Genomic DNA, 16162 nt, shown 5'->3' with positions numbered 1-16162 from the left:
GTTGATACTATCACCAACTGCCGAGTCTCAGGTGCCCAGTGCACCTCACACGCTTTGACCGCCTCTTTGAAAGCCTCATGTACACCTTCCTCCGCACAGGCTTCTTGCGTGTCTTCGGGTACTTCGATCACAGATTTGAAGGTCGTGGTCTTGCTCTCTTCCTAGACAGAAGACTCTGGCTTTACCACGGACACTTCCCTCACTACAGTTGACCCGACCGGGTGACTGTCTTCTTCGGCTCTTTGCTCACCAACTTCAGGAGATTTTATCTCTTTGCAAGCCTTTGCCAAGATAGGTGTCATGATCCCAGTGCAGGTTTTTGAGCTGCACACCGGGAGTTAATGTCTGGAGCTCTGTGCAGGTTTTGACCTGCACACTTGGGGTTAATGATTGTGGCCTCTTTCTGGTTCTGGGAGAGCTTCATAAACCCCTGGGTAGCTTCAACCCCTGCCAGTTATACTTTTGCCTTTGGCCTAGTGTGCTGACCCCCGTGTGCCTGTTTGTTGCTATAGCTTGTTTATATGGTTCTGACCCGGCTCTGTTTGCCATTGTGAGTTTGCCTGTTGATTTTGTACTGCGTTATTATCTGTGTATGACCCCTTGCCTGTGACCTGACTACTCTCTGCTCGCCCCCTTTGGTACCTTGCAGCTATCTCTGTGTGTGACTCATTGGCTACGTCCTGACTATTCTCACTGTCTATGCCCCTGGGTAACTTTGTCTCGCAGTTACTCTGCTAGGAATTGTCTTGCAGCTCCTAGCTCTGTGGAGTTTAGGCCACGCCTCTAGCAGTCACGTGCTTCAGGTCCTGCGGCTCTGAAGTACCCATCTATTCGGTTGCTGCCCGCTCCACAGGTAGCTTTGAGCACTGTTCGCTTTACTCAGGACACGCGCACTGGCTCAGTGAGCAAGTTCAGCGCGGTGTCTCTGACATTATAACTGGCCTACAATTTTTTATTTTTTTTTCTCTCCTCACTTCTGCAGCATGGACCCAATGCGTGCTTTATCTGAGCAGGTGAAAAGCTTGACTCAGTCACTGCAGAAGCTTAGTTAGGAACACCAAGCTCTGGCAAAGTCCCAACGGCGGGTTGAGGACTCAGTTCAGGGGGTACTTTCCGCAGGCTTCCAGCAGGTGGGGAATAGATGTCATTTTAGTCCCACCTGAATCCCCGGTTAAATTGCCAGATATATTTTCTGGTAACAAGGATGATTTCAGGGCATTTAAGGAGGGCTGTAAGCTTTTTTTTTCTTTGAGACCCCGCTCCTCTGGGGATGAGAAACAGAGGGTGGGGGTGGTGATGTCCCTGCTTAGGGGGTCCCCACAATCCTGGGCATTCTCGCTTTCCTCTTCTGCCCCTGAGAGAATGTCTGTGGATGCATTTTTTGAAGCCTTAGGGCTTATTTATGATGAGCCTGATAGAGTGCGGTTGGCTGAGGACAAAGTGATGAGTGTCGGTCAGGGGGAGCACTCGGCCGAATGGTTCTGTACTGAATTCAGACGTTGGGCAGCGGAGATTTCCTGGAGTGATGCTGCCCTTCGGGGGCTGTTCCACAGAGGCCTGTGTGAACGTCTGAAGGATGCTTTGGCACTTCATCCTCCGCCTGACTCCCTGGAGGATGCCATGGTCCAAGCGGTTCGCATGGATCGCAGGCTGCGGGCTAGTGGCATTATGCAACGGGAAACGTCCTTATTCTTCAGTGGAGATGAGACCCAGACTCTTCCTATGGCTATGGAGGTGTAACCTCAAAAATTGTGGAGGGCACCACTATAAGGGATCACCAATTACATGCTTAAGACCAATATCATAAACCAGAAAAGAGGCATGTAAAGTGGAGGGATCACCAATAAGGTATAACAAAATACAAGATAGTAAACTTTTTATTAATCATCCAAAACAAACAACATGCAGTGCAATTATAAAAACAATTAAAACCGCACAATCGCGTTCATTTAACACAGTAACCCCTGCACAAACCCTTCATGATACTATTATTTGCAAATGTGCTAACAAAGCACCTGGTATAAGTATATAAAATCTTATCAACAGGTAATGAAAAACATACACTCCACCTTCCACCTTATATATTAATGGATGCAAACTACCTAGTTAGTCTAACAAAATGTTAGAACAAAAAACCTGCTCAAATTAGCACAAAAACCCCTAACAAATAAACGGTGTATATGCACAAATGAGAGCATAGGGGTTGATAGGGTTAAGGACTGCTAATGCAGTATAAACAGGCCAAAAATCAAGGGTCCCAATTGCCAATGGCCCCCTCTACACAACCTGTTAAGAGCAAAATAATGCTGGCAGGTAAAGCCCTAATCCAGTAACCAGTGGAGGTAAGAGTGAGAAGTGGTGAGGCAGGGGTAGAGGAAACGCCCGACGCGTTACGCCAGAGCAACTGGCTTCATCAGGAGCTCCTGATGAAGCCAGTTGCTCTGGCGTAACGCGTCGGGCGTTTCCTCTGCCCCTGCCTCACCACTTCTCACTCTTACCTCCACTGGTTACTGGATTAGGGCTTTACCTGCCAGCATTATTTTGCTCTTAACAGGTTGTATAGAGGGGGCCATTGGCAATTGGGACCCTTGATTTTTGGCCTGTTTATACTGCATTATCAGTCCTTAACCCTATCAACCCCTATGCTCTCATTTGTGCATATACACCGTTTATTTGTTAGGGGTTTTTGTGCTAATTTGAGCAGGTTTTTTGTTCTAACATTTTGTTAGACTAACTAGGTAGTTTGCATCCATTAATATATAAGGTGGAAGGTGGAGTGTATGTTTTTCATTACCTGTTGATTAGATTTTATATACTTATACCAGGTGCTTTGTTAGCACATTTGCAAATAATAGTATCATGAAGGGTTTGTGCAGGGGTTACTGTGTTAAATGAACGCGATTGTGCGGTTTTAATTGTTTTTATAATTGCACTGCATGTTGTTTGTTTTGGATGATTAATAAAAAGTTTACTATCTTGTATTTTGTTATGGCTATGGAGGTGAGCGCTGTCACCTGTGAGGGAAAGGAAAGAAGACGCCGCCGGGAAAAGCAGTTGTGCTTCTATTGTGGGAGATCTGGACATTGGAAGAAGGACTGCCCCTCCTGTCCGTCATCCTCCAAGATGGCGGGAAACGACTAGGTCTGGGTAGTAATCGAGGAGGCTACCCAGACCTTCAGGTACAATTTTCCTCATGTGCAAAAATGGTGCTGCAGGTGGAACTGGAACTTGGTTATGGTCCTGTTCAGACTGCTGCTTTTATTGACTGCGGTTCGGCTGTGAACCTGATTGATACCATGGTTGTGACTCTTAATAAGATAGGGACAGTCAGGCTTCACGATCCTGTTAAACTTATGGCAAATGACTCATCTCCTCTTACCCAAGACGGTATCTGTTGCAGGTCTGAACTTTTTTCTCTAAAAGTGGGTTAAACTCATGTGGAGAAACTAAGTTGTCTGGTGCTAGATAACTTGCCTGCAGGACTGGTACTGGGGATGCCTTGGCTTCAACGCCATAATCCTACCATTGATTGGGTTACAGGGGAAATCACTCAACGGGGATGCAATAATAAATGTGGTAACCGGGGACATCTTGTTAACGCTGTTAAATCCGTGTCTGTGTCGTCTGTCGATCTGGAAGGTATTCCGGAGTACCTGAAAGATTTAAAAGACGTTTTTTCCGAAAGTGAGGCTGAGGCGCTGCCACCACATAGACCTTATGATTGTGCCATTGATTTAGTACCCGGAGCCAAGTTACCTAAGGCTCGATTGTTCAATTTGTCTGGGCCTGAGCGCCAAGCCATGAAAGAGTACATAGCTGAGAGTCTCCGCAAAGGGCATATCAGGCCTTTTGTGTCACCTTTGGCAGCAGGGTTCTTCTTTGTGAAGAAAAAAGATGGTGGTTTGCGGCCGTGCCTCGACTTTTGGGAACTGAACAAGATAACGGTTAGGAACTCTTACCCACTTCCCCTCATCCCAGACTTATGTAACCAGTTAGCTGGGGCCCAATGGTTCTCCAAGTTAGATCTACAGGGGGCCTACAATCTGATAAGGGTTCGGGAAGGGGACGAGTGGAAAACGGCATTCCTCACATCAGAAGGACTCTTTGAGAACCTGGTAATGCCATTTGGGTTAACTAATGCACCCGCTATTTTCCAAAATTTCATCAATGTTGTGTTTTCTGATCTGATAGGCCGTTTTGTTATTATTTATTTGGATGATATTTTGGTGTATTCCCCGGACAGTCAATCTCACTTGCAACATCTAAAGACAGTTCTCCAGAGACTCAGGGAGAACCAATTGTTCGCCAAATTGGAAAAATGTTCGTTTTTTTGTTCAGGAGCTGTCTTTTTTGGGGTTGATTGTGTCCTGTGAGGGGTTTCGTATGGATCCTAAGAAGGTGCTGGCGATTGCTGACTGGGTTCAGCCTCGAGATTTCAAGGGGCTCCAGCGCTTCTTAGGATTTGCGAACTATTACCGGAGATTCATTAAAGGTTTCTCACAAGTGGTTAAACCACTCACGGATCTTACCCAAAAGGGAGCTGATGTAAAAAATTGGTCTGTACTCGCTAAGGAATCCTTCTCAGCGATTAAGAAATGTTTTATGTCTGCCCCGGTGTTGGTACAACCTGACCCGTCCAAACCATTCAATGTGGAGGTGGATGCTTCTGAAGTGGGGGTGGGGGCTGTGTTGTCCCAGGGTCCGGCCACCCTTACCAATCTCAAACCATGTGCCTTCTTCTCCAAGAAGTTCTCTTCAGCTGAGAAAAACTATGATGTAGGCAATAGAGAACTTCTTGCGATCGAGCTGGCGTTTGAGGAATGGAGGCACTTTTTGGAAGGGGCGGCTCACCCTATCACTGTTGTCACGGATCAAAAAATTTGGCATACCTTGAATCTGCTAAGAGGCTTACTCCTAGACAGGCCCGTTGGTCACTTTTTTTTTCACGATTTCAGTTCTCAATTACTTTTCGACCGGGGTCCAAAAATGTTAAAGCGGATGCCCTGTCCAGAAGTTTTGATCCAGTGTCACCCCCGAACCGCCATCCTCCATTCTTCCCCTGGGTGGTAGTGGCGGGGGTCTCAACTGAGTTGGAACAAGAAATCCTTAGGGCTCAGGCCCTAGCTCCGGCAACCAGGCCAAGCGATAAACTGTTTGTTCCAGATTCATTGCGGCCTAGACTTCTGCAGGAGTTTCATGATTCTAGGCTGAGTGCTCATCCAGGTATCACGGCCACTAGAGAGGCAGTAGCCAGGGGTTTTTGGTGGCCTTCATTAAGGTCCGATGTCAAGGAATTTGTTTCTGCTTGTGGCATGTGTGCCCGTTCCAAAAGCTCGCATAACCGACCGGCTGGGGAACTCATACCTTTACCGGTTCCTGATAGGCCATGGACTCATCTTTCCATGGATTTTATTACCGGCCTTCCACCTTCCAGGGGCAATACCGTGATCTGGGTGGTGGTGGATAGGTTTTCTAAACAGGCCCATTTCATTCCTTTGGCAGCACTACCTTCAGCAGAAACATTGTCAAGGTTGTTTGTGCAGCATGTGGTCCGATTGCATGGGGTACCCCTGAATGTTGTGTCTGACAGAGTTGTGCAGTTTGTGGCCAAATTTTGGAGGGCATCTCACTCTCCTTCTCGTCGGCATATCACCCGGAGAGCAATGGTCAAACAGAACGCACCAATCAATCCCTGGAACAAATTCTCAGGTGTCTGACCTCCGCCAGACAGGAGGATTGGTGTGATGCGTTACCGTTGGCTGAATTCGCTTTTAACAACCGGGTGAGTCAGTCCACCAACATGTCCCCATTCCTGATTAACTATGGCTTTAATCCGCATTTTGGGGAGTTTTCTCGGGTGGATTCCGGTTCTCCAGGAGCAGAGGGGTCCGTTCAACGGTTAAAAAACCTCTGGGCTGAAGTCCAGCGTAATATCTCTCGGGCCCAGGGGAGATACAAATATTTTGCGGACAAAAAGAGAGCCTCGGGAGACATGTTTCAGGTGGGAGAGAAGGTTTGGCTCTCCATGCGTAACATCAACTTAAAGGTACCATCAGTTAAGTTGGGACAAAAATTCATTGGTCCGTACGAGATTATGGAGATAGTCAACCCTGTGGCATTTAGTTTGCGTCTCCCCGCCTCCTTAAAAATATCTAATGTGTTCCATAAGTCTCTGTTGAAACCAGCAGGATCTGTCAAAGAGAACTCTGAGACTGTTGTTCCTCCAGTGCTGGTGGAAGGTAAATTGGAGTATGAGGTCGGACATATTGTGGACTCTCGGCGGGTGCGCCGCTCTTTGCAGTACCTGGTCCACTGGAAGGGATATGGACCAGAAGAGCGCTCATGGGTCCCTGCTCGCTCGGTACATGCAGATCGCCTGGTTCATGTGTTCCATGCCAAGTACCCAGGAAGCCTGGGGGTCCAGAGGCCCCCCGTTGAGAGGGGGGTACTGTCATGATCCCAGTGCAGGTTTTTGAGCTGCACACCGGGGGTTAATGATTGTGGCCTCTTTCTGGTTCTGGGAGAGCTTCATAAACCCCTGGGTAGCTTCAACCCCTGCCAGTTATACTTTTGCCTTTGGCCTAGTGTGCTGACCCCCGTGTGCCTGTTTGTTGCTATAGCTTGTTTTTATGGTTCTGACCCGGCTCTGTTTCCCGTTGTGAGTTTGCCTGTTGATTTTGTACTGCGTTATTATCTGTGTATGACCCCTTGCCTGTGACCAGACTACTCTCTGCTCGCCCCCTTTGGTACCTTGCAGCTATCTCTGTGTGTGACTCATTGGCTACGTCCTGACTATTCTCACTGTCTATGCCCCTGGGTAACTTTGTCACGCAGTTACTCTGCTAGGAATTGTCTTGCAGCTCCTAGCTCTGTGGAGTTTAGGCCACGCCTGTAGCAGTCACGTGCTTCAGGTCCTGTGGCTCTGAAGTACGCATCTATTCGGGTGCTGCCCGCTCCACATGTAGCTTTGAGCACTGTTCGCTTTACTCAGGACACGCGCACTGGCTCAGTGAGCAAGTTCAGTGCGGTGTCTCTGACAATAGGTACCGGCAGTTCTGTCTTGTTATCACTCGGACCCAGCCGCTGCACATCTCCGTCTAAGCTCTACTCCCGCAGAAGACCTTCTACTACTCCTCTGAGTTCCTCCATCTCTTCCTTAAGGCTCTTGTTCGCACTTTGCCAGGTGGACAGGTGACCTCTGAGCTCCAAGCCCTCGAGCCCCTCCATCTTGTGCTCGGCCAATTGTCTCAAGATTCTTTCTTGTTTGACATGTTCTTCCACTGTCTCTTTTATTAGTTGTATCTCCTGATCTTGTTCTCTTTTGGCCAGCACGTGTCGCACCACTAATTCTTTAATTATATCGTCAAAGGGTACCACTGAGTCAGTCCTATCAGTCGAGTGAACCCCCCGGTTACCCTCTGACTGTGTTTCTATTCCCGTTATCTTCTCGATCAGGTTACCACCAGTCCTGTCACGAGTTTCAGTCAGCACAGCATTAGATTCTGTCCTAGTGGTGGCTACTGGCAACAACACATCAGTCACACCACACCGTACGGTGAACCCCCAAGACACTCTCTATCCGTGTGTCAGCTCCGCTCTTTTTGTTTACCACAGCATTCTCATTCACAATGTGGTACGCTTCAGGTGACGTCAGGTCAGTAAATTCGTCTGACGCAATTCTTTCTCCGGTTGCCCTTACGTCTGGCCTGTCCATGTTAGGAAGTGTCAGCGTCTCAGTGTCTGCTAGCGCTACCGTAGTAACGTCTCTATCGTCCTGCCCCACATCTTTAAATATGACAAAGTCCCGGCGCCTCTCAAAGGTATGCACTAAGTTTGGTGGCATACTACCACCTTGGCCCTCCCCCTTTGTCATCTCAATCAGGACTCTGTCCACTTTATAATTCACAATGACCCCGTGGACGCAGCAAACTGTGACGTTTTTCTTGGTCATAGATAAAACGAGGGAAGTTCCTGTCAGAGTCACCTGACTCTTTGAGTCCAGCCTACCAGGGACTCCTTTCCAGTGCGGCATCACGGTACACACCTGTGACTCGTTGTTATCAGGAAAAGACACACCGCACTCCTCCCAAGACATGCACTCACACTGCGGTTCCCCAGACATACCCACTGAGTAACCCAGCGCTGTCATTCCTTCAAACTTGGCCCCTTTCTGGACCACCACCCCAGTTTGGGTTGCTGCCCCATGTCCGTTATACCGGTCTTCTCTGACCACAGTTCACAAAACACAGTTTATGTCTTAACGATACCACACAAGTCCTTGTTGGCACCACCACAGCTCCTGCTGTCACCGATCACCGACACCACCGGCTGCTGTTCACACACACACAGCAGCTGGGTCCCTGCAGCTCTTGCTGCGCTGTCTTCGTGGACCTGCCGATCCACCGGAAGCCGCTTGTCCCCTTCGTAACCACGCCGGGTTACCGGAAGCCGCTTGTCACCCTCGAAGATAAAAGAAACCACAAAAGTGCGCCCATAGGGCCTTACCAGTGCAGGTATAAAGAAATAATACAGGGTACTCACCCTTAATAGTTGTGTAAAGCCACAACTACTGTATCCGCTTAGTCACATGTAATAAAGCTACAGCAGGATGGTGTAGACAGACAGCGTCTGCTACCAATGCTCAAAGAGGAGATCCCAAAAAAGGAAAAACACCAGGTCCCTGTGCTGCGAGACCTTCGTGACCCCACTGAGCCACAGCAAGCACCTTCAGGTTTTGCAGAGGAAAAAAGAAAAACACATGCACGAAAAAACTCCAAAAGACTCCTATCCTGTCTGTGCGCTATTCAGGACGTACCGTCTCCGCCTGAGACCGTCCAACACACAGGGCTCACCGGGTGCTATTCAGGGAGCCGACCCTCCTCCCAGGGTCTCCCAACACACCGGCCTCACCAGGTCCAAGGTCATATCACGTGTTCCAGGGATCCGATTCCTCTCCCAGAACCTCCCAACCTTGCTCACTGATCCAGGTCAGTACAACAACGAACACCTGTCGTTACCTGTGTCAGCCACACAGGTCCTCGGGTACCTCTTATCCGCAGAGGCACCCTAGCAATCACCAGTCTCTTTCACTGAGCTGCTGTCAGTATAGGGCTTTCACAACAGTCAGCCCTCCTGGCTCAGCGTTGCCAGCACTGCAACATGTACTGTGGGAACCGCAGCCCTTAGCAACAAAGTTTTTATTTTTTGGCAGTCCTTTTCCGTTGCCCCCAGCAACAAGGCTACTATATTGTCCGCATTCTCCACCATTTGTGAGGTAGCGCTCTCATTCAAGGTTGGGGGACAATCGCATGGCAGTGAATAATCACATCCGGCACAGGTTTCCTTAAAGCAATATCACATTCCATGAGGTTTATTCATTATCATAAACCAATCACAATATGCAACAGTCTTATAGCAGACAGCAGGGTATCTTCACACTGGAGCTCTGCTCCCCTTTAGCCCTCCTAGTCACACAGGCTGTACTTCATCTAGCCAACCGGCTATACAGTCTCTCAGTTGTAGTCCCGTCTCCAGGTTACCTTGCATGCTGCTTTACACTGCTAATGTTCATTCCCACCCCTAGGAACTGTCAGGCACACTTCACCATTAGTCACAGCATCCAGACGTGCTGTCAAGCAGGAAGCAACACGAGACCTTCCAAACGAACCAATCGGGTCTCTGCATTCACCACATGTGACCAGAACTCAGGTACCTTATATGGTCCATAACCACACCCACAGGTGATCACATGGCTATGACCTCACCCAAGGTACTATTGCACACAGCCACACACAGGCTTCCCTGACACATTGTAACGGAACGCACTACTCAGCTGTACCTCTGCTGATCATTATGATCTTTCAGTATCCTACACCTATCAGGGCAATGGAGATGCTTATACGGCTGTCCTGGGACACGCACACTGCGCCCCCTAGCGGACACAGCGGTCACTGTACCACAGTGTGTATAATAGGTTCCATGTGAGATGCATGTCCCTAATGCATCAGTTCACAGGCTGCTCCCCTGGGCAGAGGGGACACGATATTCTCCTTTTGTCCACCCTCCCCCCACCTTTATAAATTCCCACAGTATACATCGGCAGGCTCCGGCCACCTGCGGCTTTTGTAATGTATGTCTCGCCTGCCGCTTTTCTATTGGCCGGCCCTCTGTATCTGTGTGATATATTCTGTGTCCTGTGATTAAAGTGTTGTCAGACTGGAAATACATGGAGAAGCAGTAATCTTTTATATGCGCCCATGTAACCAAGGAATTCCAGCCAGCATCATTCATTCAGACTCCAGCCAATGCAGAGCGGACCTCCGAAAACACGGGGTGGTACTGAAAGAGGTACCCCAGCTTGGTAGACCCCGTTACAGGAAGGATCTGCCTTTTATTGAACCTGCTCTTATGGGAAAGGCTGGAGAGCCAAATCTCTGCATGATACCGCAACATTAAATTCTTGCAGAGAGTGGCTACACACCTTTAAAGCCATATAGAAACAACATGCTGTAGCAGCCATCCAGGGGAGTGCAGCAATCAAATTTTAGCAGAATGGCCTGCCACAAGGAGAAACCTCGCTGTGAGTGGGGTAGCACTGAGGAGCCGTGAGAGTTACCATTGTGATATGAAATACACTGCAAGATAGACAGGATGCATACAGTATGAGCAGCCTTTTGTTACCTCAGCACTCCTGATATATCAAGTATTAGACAAGATAGGTCGGGTGGACATCAGTGGGATTAGACTTTTCCTTCCTCAGTACCACTGATATTTCTAATTTTAAATAAGATAGACATTGAGGACAGCAGTGTGAGCAACCTCTTCCTGCCTCATTACCCCTGATATCTCCTGTGTTACATCAGATAGACTGGGAGGAAAACAGTGTGAGCAGCCTCTTCCTTCCTCAACATCTCAGCTATTTCTAGTAATAGATCAGATAGGCATTTTAGACAGCAGTATAAGCAGCCTCTTCTTAGTATCCTGATATCTATAGTGTTAGATCAGATATATACAGTTGACAGCAATGTGTACAGCCTCTTATTACCTTAGTACCCCTGGTATCTCCTGTATTAGATCAGATAGACAGGGTGGACAGCAGTGTGAGCAGCCTCTTCTTCTCTTCCCAACTTGGTTATCTTTATTCTAGAGCTGAGAAGGCACAGGGGTAGCATAATTCCTGATTTCAAGTTGTTGACACTGATAACTTTTTGTCATTCCCAGAAAGTTCTTTGGGGGCTGAGACTTAAATGTTTATATTTTAGTCATTGAATTTTTGATAGGTAAGAATAATGTACAATATAATTGAAAAGTATCTGGGGGTTCATTATTTCCTTTCTCTGCAAATATAATTAGATGATGATTTCATCTGTAGTTATCACTGTCCCATGACTGTGATATTTTTGTCTCCAGAGATAATTACAGGAACACAATGTTTTGTTTCTCGATTGCTTATTTAAGAAATCCCTTCCCATCCTTCTTATTCCCCCTGGTGTCATCCTGGGGATATTATTGATATCAAAAATAAAGCATAAAAAGTGAAGAAAATATCACTGGTGGCCTCATATGTGCCGGATCTGTGCTGAGAAGAGATCACTGAGATGAATACGTTGCTGTTGTATCCTCAACTCTGCTCCAGTCGGGAATTCATTGTGAGTATACTACCGGAGATTTGTCTCCTGTTCCTGGCAGAAGAATTGTAGAATCCGTCATGAATTAGAGCCACAAAATGATGACAAGGTGCCCTCATACATCCATATTATACAGCTCTTGTGCGGCATTATTGTGGGTCTTCTGGGTAAGAAGAACATGGATTGACAGGGTCATTAAAATTATACTTGTCATTAATGGAGTTTTCCATCTAAGGAGCAGATGACGCCCATTACTTCTTGTAATTGCTACTGCCTCCTGGTCCAATTCATCATTTGGTTTTGTAATTTCACTGTTCTGTTTTTTCTTGAGATTTTTGTTAGCTTTTTTGTGAAAAAATCTTCAAAATGGAGTATGCAGTTTAAGAATTTCGTCAAAAATGGTCTTTATGTTTTTTCTTGCATCTTTTATGCAACTTTTAAACTCAAACACTGGTGCGTTTCAAGAAATGTAACAAACATTTTAAAAAACATCTGGCACATATGAAACCAGTCCAAGGAGGGACTAGATTAAATTTGCGCAAAAATGTAATGACTTTTCAAAAGTTGTAAATTTTGAATCAGGCAAAAACATTTCTCTAACCTAGAACAGTGTTTCTCAACTCCGGTCCTCAAGAGCCACCAATAGGTCGTGTCTTCAGGATTTCCTTTGCATTGCCCAGAAAAACTGCTCTGTAAATCCAATTTACGTGGAAAATTTGCATAGGTAGGTGATTTTGAATCTTGCCTAATCCACTCATGCCGAGTCATCAATCTTTAAGTTTCCAAGAACACATGTTATAATGTAAGAAATTATAATATTAGGATTGCAGCCATTTTTTGGGACTTTAAGGGCCATCAAAAAGTAAAAAAATGTTGATATTCTTGTACTCTCCTTACTGCTCATGTTTCTGACTCCTTTGCTCCTCATTGTAACCGGTCTGGTCCCTGTCACATCATCTTCATATTTCGGCTGCTTGTACTAATATCCTTGGACCTTTCACACTGAGCTGGAACGTCCAGCTCTGATGAGGCCTGGTATGGTTCTGGGAATGTATGCGCAAAGTCAGGGAGGATGTCGAGATTTTATTACCTTTTTTTAATTTGTGCAGAATCCTCCCAGGCTTCATCAGAGCTGGAATTCCCCGCTCATGTGTTAGAGCCCTGAGGATTGTAGCTCTCTCTACAGGAGCAGAAAATACTTATGTCCCAAAAAAATTGAGAAAAGTATTCAAGGAGTGATACCTTTATTGGCTAACCAGAGAAATTATATTTGCAAGCTTTCAGGGCTCAGAAGGCCCCTTCATCAGGCCAGATTACAAGTGAAATACTGAGAAGAGACGGCGACATTTAAATAGGAAATTCAACAGGACATGAGGTGATACAGGCCCAGGAAATCAAATTAATAATAATAATAATAATTTTTTTTCTATAGCGCCGGCATATTCCACAGCACTTTCCATTTCAGAGGGATTTGTACAGACGATAGACATTACAGCATAACAATAATCACATAGATCATAACAGATACCAAATGGAATGAGGGCCCTGCTCGCAAGCTTACAATCTATGAGGAAAAAAGGGGAGACACGAAAGGTGGGTGGTAACAGTTGCCCTGATTGTATGGACCAGCCATAGTGTTAAGTGTGTAACAGTACAGACACAGAGGGCTAATGGATGCATAAAGCATGTGGGAACATGATGCAGGGAACCTGGTTATGGTAAAACTTTTGGCTGTGCCACACAGGGATAGATTAGGTTAATGTGTTGAGGCGATAGGCCAGTCTGAATAAATGCGTTTTCAGGGCACGCTTAAAATTGTGGGGATTGGAGACTAATCATATTGACCTGGGAAGTGTATTCCAAAGAATTGGTGCAGCACATGTATAGTCTTGGAGATGGGAGTGGGAGTTTCTGATTATTGAGGATGCTAACCTCAGGTCATCAGCAGAATGGAGGGCACGGGTAGGGTGGCACACTGAAACAAGGGAGGAGATGTAGAGTGGTGCTGAGCCATGGAGGGCTTTGTGGGTGAGGGTAATAAGTTTATACTGAATTCTGGAGTGGATGGGTAGCCAGTGTAATGACTGGCACAAGGTAGAGGCATTGGTGTAACGATTGGTGAGGATTATGGCTGCAGCATTCAAGACAGATTGGAGAGGGGAGAGTTTGGTAAGAGGGAGACCGATTAGAAGAGAGTTACAATAGTCGAGACGAGAATGAATAAGAGAAACAGTAAGAATTTTTGCGGAGTCAAAAGTAAGAAAAGGTTGAATTCTAGAAATGTTTTTGAGGTGCAGATAACAAGAGCGAGCCAGTGATCAGATGTGGGGGCAAAGGAAAGCTCGGAGTCAAGTATGACCCCAAGACAGCGGCATGTTGCTGGGGAGTTATTGTGGAACCACACACGGAAATGGCAATGTTGGGTATAGGTACATTAGTAGCGGGAGGCAACACAAGGAGTTCAGTCTTTGACAGGTTCAGTTTCAGATATAGTGAGGACATGATGTTAGACACAGCATATAGACAATCGCTGGTGTTTTCAAGAAAGGCTGGCATGATGTCAGGAGAAGAAGCGTATAATTGGGTGTCATCAGCATAGAGATGATACTGGAAACCAAATCTACTGATTGTTTGACCAATAGGGGCAGTGTGCAAAGAGAAGAGGAGGGGGCCTAGGACTAATCCTTGAGGAACCCCAACAGTAAGGGGATGATGAGAGGAGGAGGAACTAGCAAAAGATACAGTAATGGAGCGGTCAGAGAGATAGGAGGAGAACCAGGAGAGAACGGTGTCCTTGAGGCTAATGGAACGGAGCATAGTGAGGAGGAGCTGATGATCCACAGTGACGAATGCTGCAGAGAGATCCAAGAGAATTAGCATGGAGTAATGACCATTTGGTTTAGCTGTTAGTAGATCATTAGAGACTTTAGTGAGGGCAGTTTCAGTAGAGTGTAAAGAGCGGAAACTGGATTGGAGAGGGTCGAGAAGAGAGTTATCAAAGAGGTAATGGATAAGACGGGAGTAGACCAGCTGTTCCAGGAGTTTAGAGATGAAGGGAAGATTAGAGACAGGTCTTTAGTTAGCGGCACAGTTTTGGTCGAGGGATGGTTTTTTAAGTAGTGGATGTATGATGGCATGCTTAAATGAGGAGGGAAAGATACCAGAAGAGAGAGAAAGAGGATAAATATTTTTGTTAGGTGAGGGGTGACAGCAGGGGAAAGGGACTGGAGGAGATGTGATGGAAATGGTTCACTGGTGCAAGTGGTTGGGCGGGAAGATGCAAGGAGCCTGCTTACTTCTTCTTCTGTGACTGGTTCAAAATCAGAGAATGAGCTAGATGCAGTGGGGGTGGGAGGACAGTGCATGGTATGAGGTGATTGGGAGATTATTTCCTGTCGGATCTGGTCAATTTTTTCTTTGAAGTAATTGGCCAGATCGTCAGCTCGAAGCTCTGTGGTTGGGGCCTGTACTCTTGGGTTGAGTAGAGAATGAAAAGTGTCAAAGAGATGTTTAGGGTTATTGGACAGTGAGGTGATGAGGGTCTTGAAATAGGTTTGTTTTGAGAGGTGAAGGGCAGTGTTGTATGTTCTAAGCATAAACTTATAATGGATGAAATCTTCGTGTAGATTGAATTTTCTCCACATACGTTCGGCGCACCTGGAGCACCGCTGCAGGAAACGTGTTTGCAGGGTGTGCCAGGGTTCTCGCCATCTGTGTTGTGGTGTTCTATTTATAGGAGGTGCAAATTCATCCAGGGCACTTTGAAGTGTTTCATTGTAATGCTTCAAATTAAGGTTTTTGTTACACATGTAAATGAGGTGGAAGTGTTCTATTAGAGATCTGAAGACCTTATTGTGGAGGTGTGAACTGTGTCCATGTAATGAGTCATGAATCCAGGTGTCAAATTCAGTCCTATTGTTAGAGATTGAAACATATTTATAAATTTGAACTCCCAAATTTTTCTTTCTCTGTCACTATTAAAATTACCTTTCAATATTAGGACTTTTAGATCTGCCAAACTATGTCCAGGTTACATGTGTAACAAAAACCTTAATTTGATTTCCTTGGCCTGTATCACCTCATATCCTGTTGTAATTTCTATTTAAATGTTGCTGTCTCTTCTCAGTAATTCACTTGTAATCTAGCCTAATGAAGGGGCCTTCTGAGCCCTGAAAGCTTGCTTGCAAATATAATTTCTCTAGTTAGCCAATAAAGGTATCACTCCTTGAATACTTTTCTCAATATTTTTCGGGACATAAGTATTTACATCTATTTTTCTGGCTAACACGGTACCACAATATTATTTTGTATTGTACATCTACAGGAGCAGAAAATCCGACAAGGACTGGACGGATGACAGTGAGGAAAAAAGGGACTGTAGAGGTGAGTATAAGAATTCATTTTTTTCATTTTTTACATATTACCTCTATTATGTTCTGCAGTCTAGAGACCCTAGAGTATTGAAAGGGATATTAAACACAAATAACATCTCAAATAATGGAAATTCCTTGGAAAATCCTTGCAAAAAGGCAAAA

Source organism: Dendrobates tinctorius, unplaced genomic scaffold (genome assembly GCF_039654945.1).
Source record: "Dendrobates tinctorius isolate UK_male_01 unplaced genomic scaffold, ASM3965494v1 ptg000151l, whole genome shotgun sequence".
Taxonomy (NCBI): Eukaryota; Metazoa; Chordata; class Amphibia; order Anura; family Dendrobatidae; genus Dendrobates; species Dendrobates tinctorius.
The sequence above is the reverse complement of the archived record's forward strand: the minus strand, read 5'-3'. Positions refer to the sequence as shown.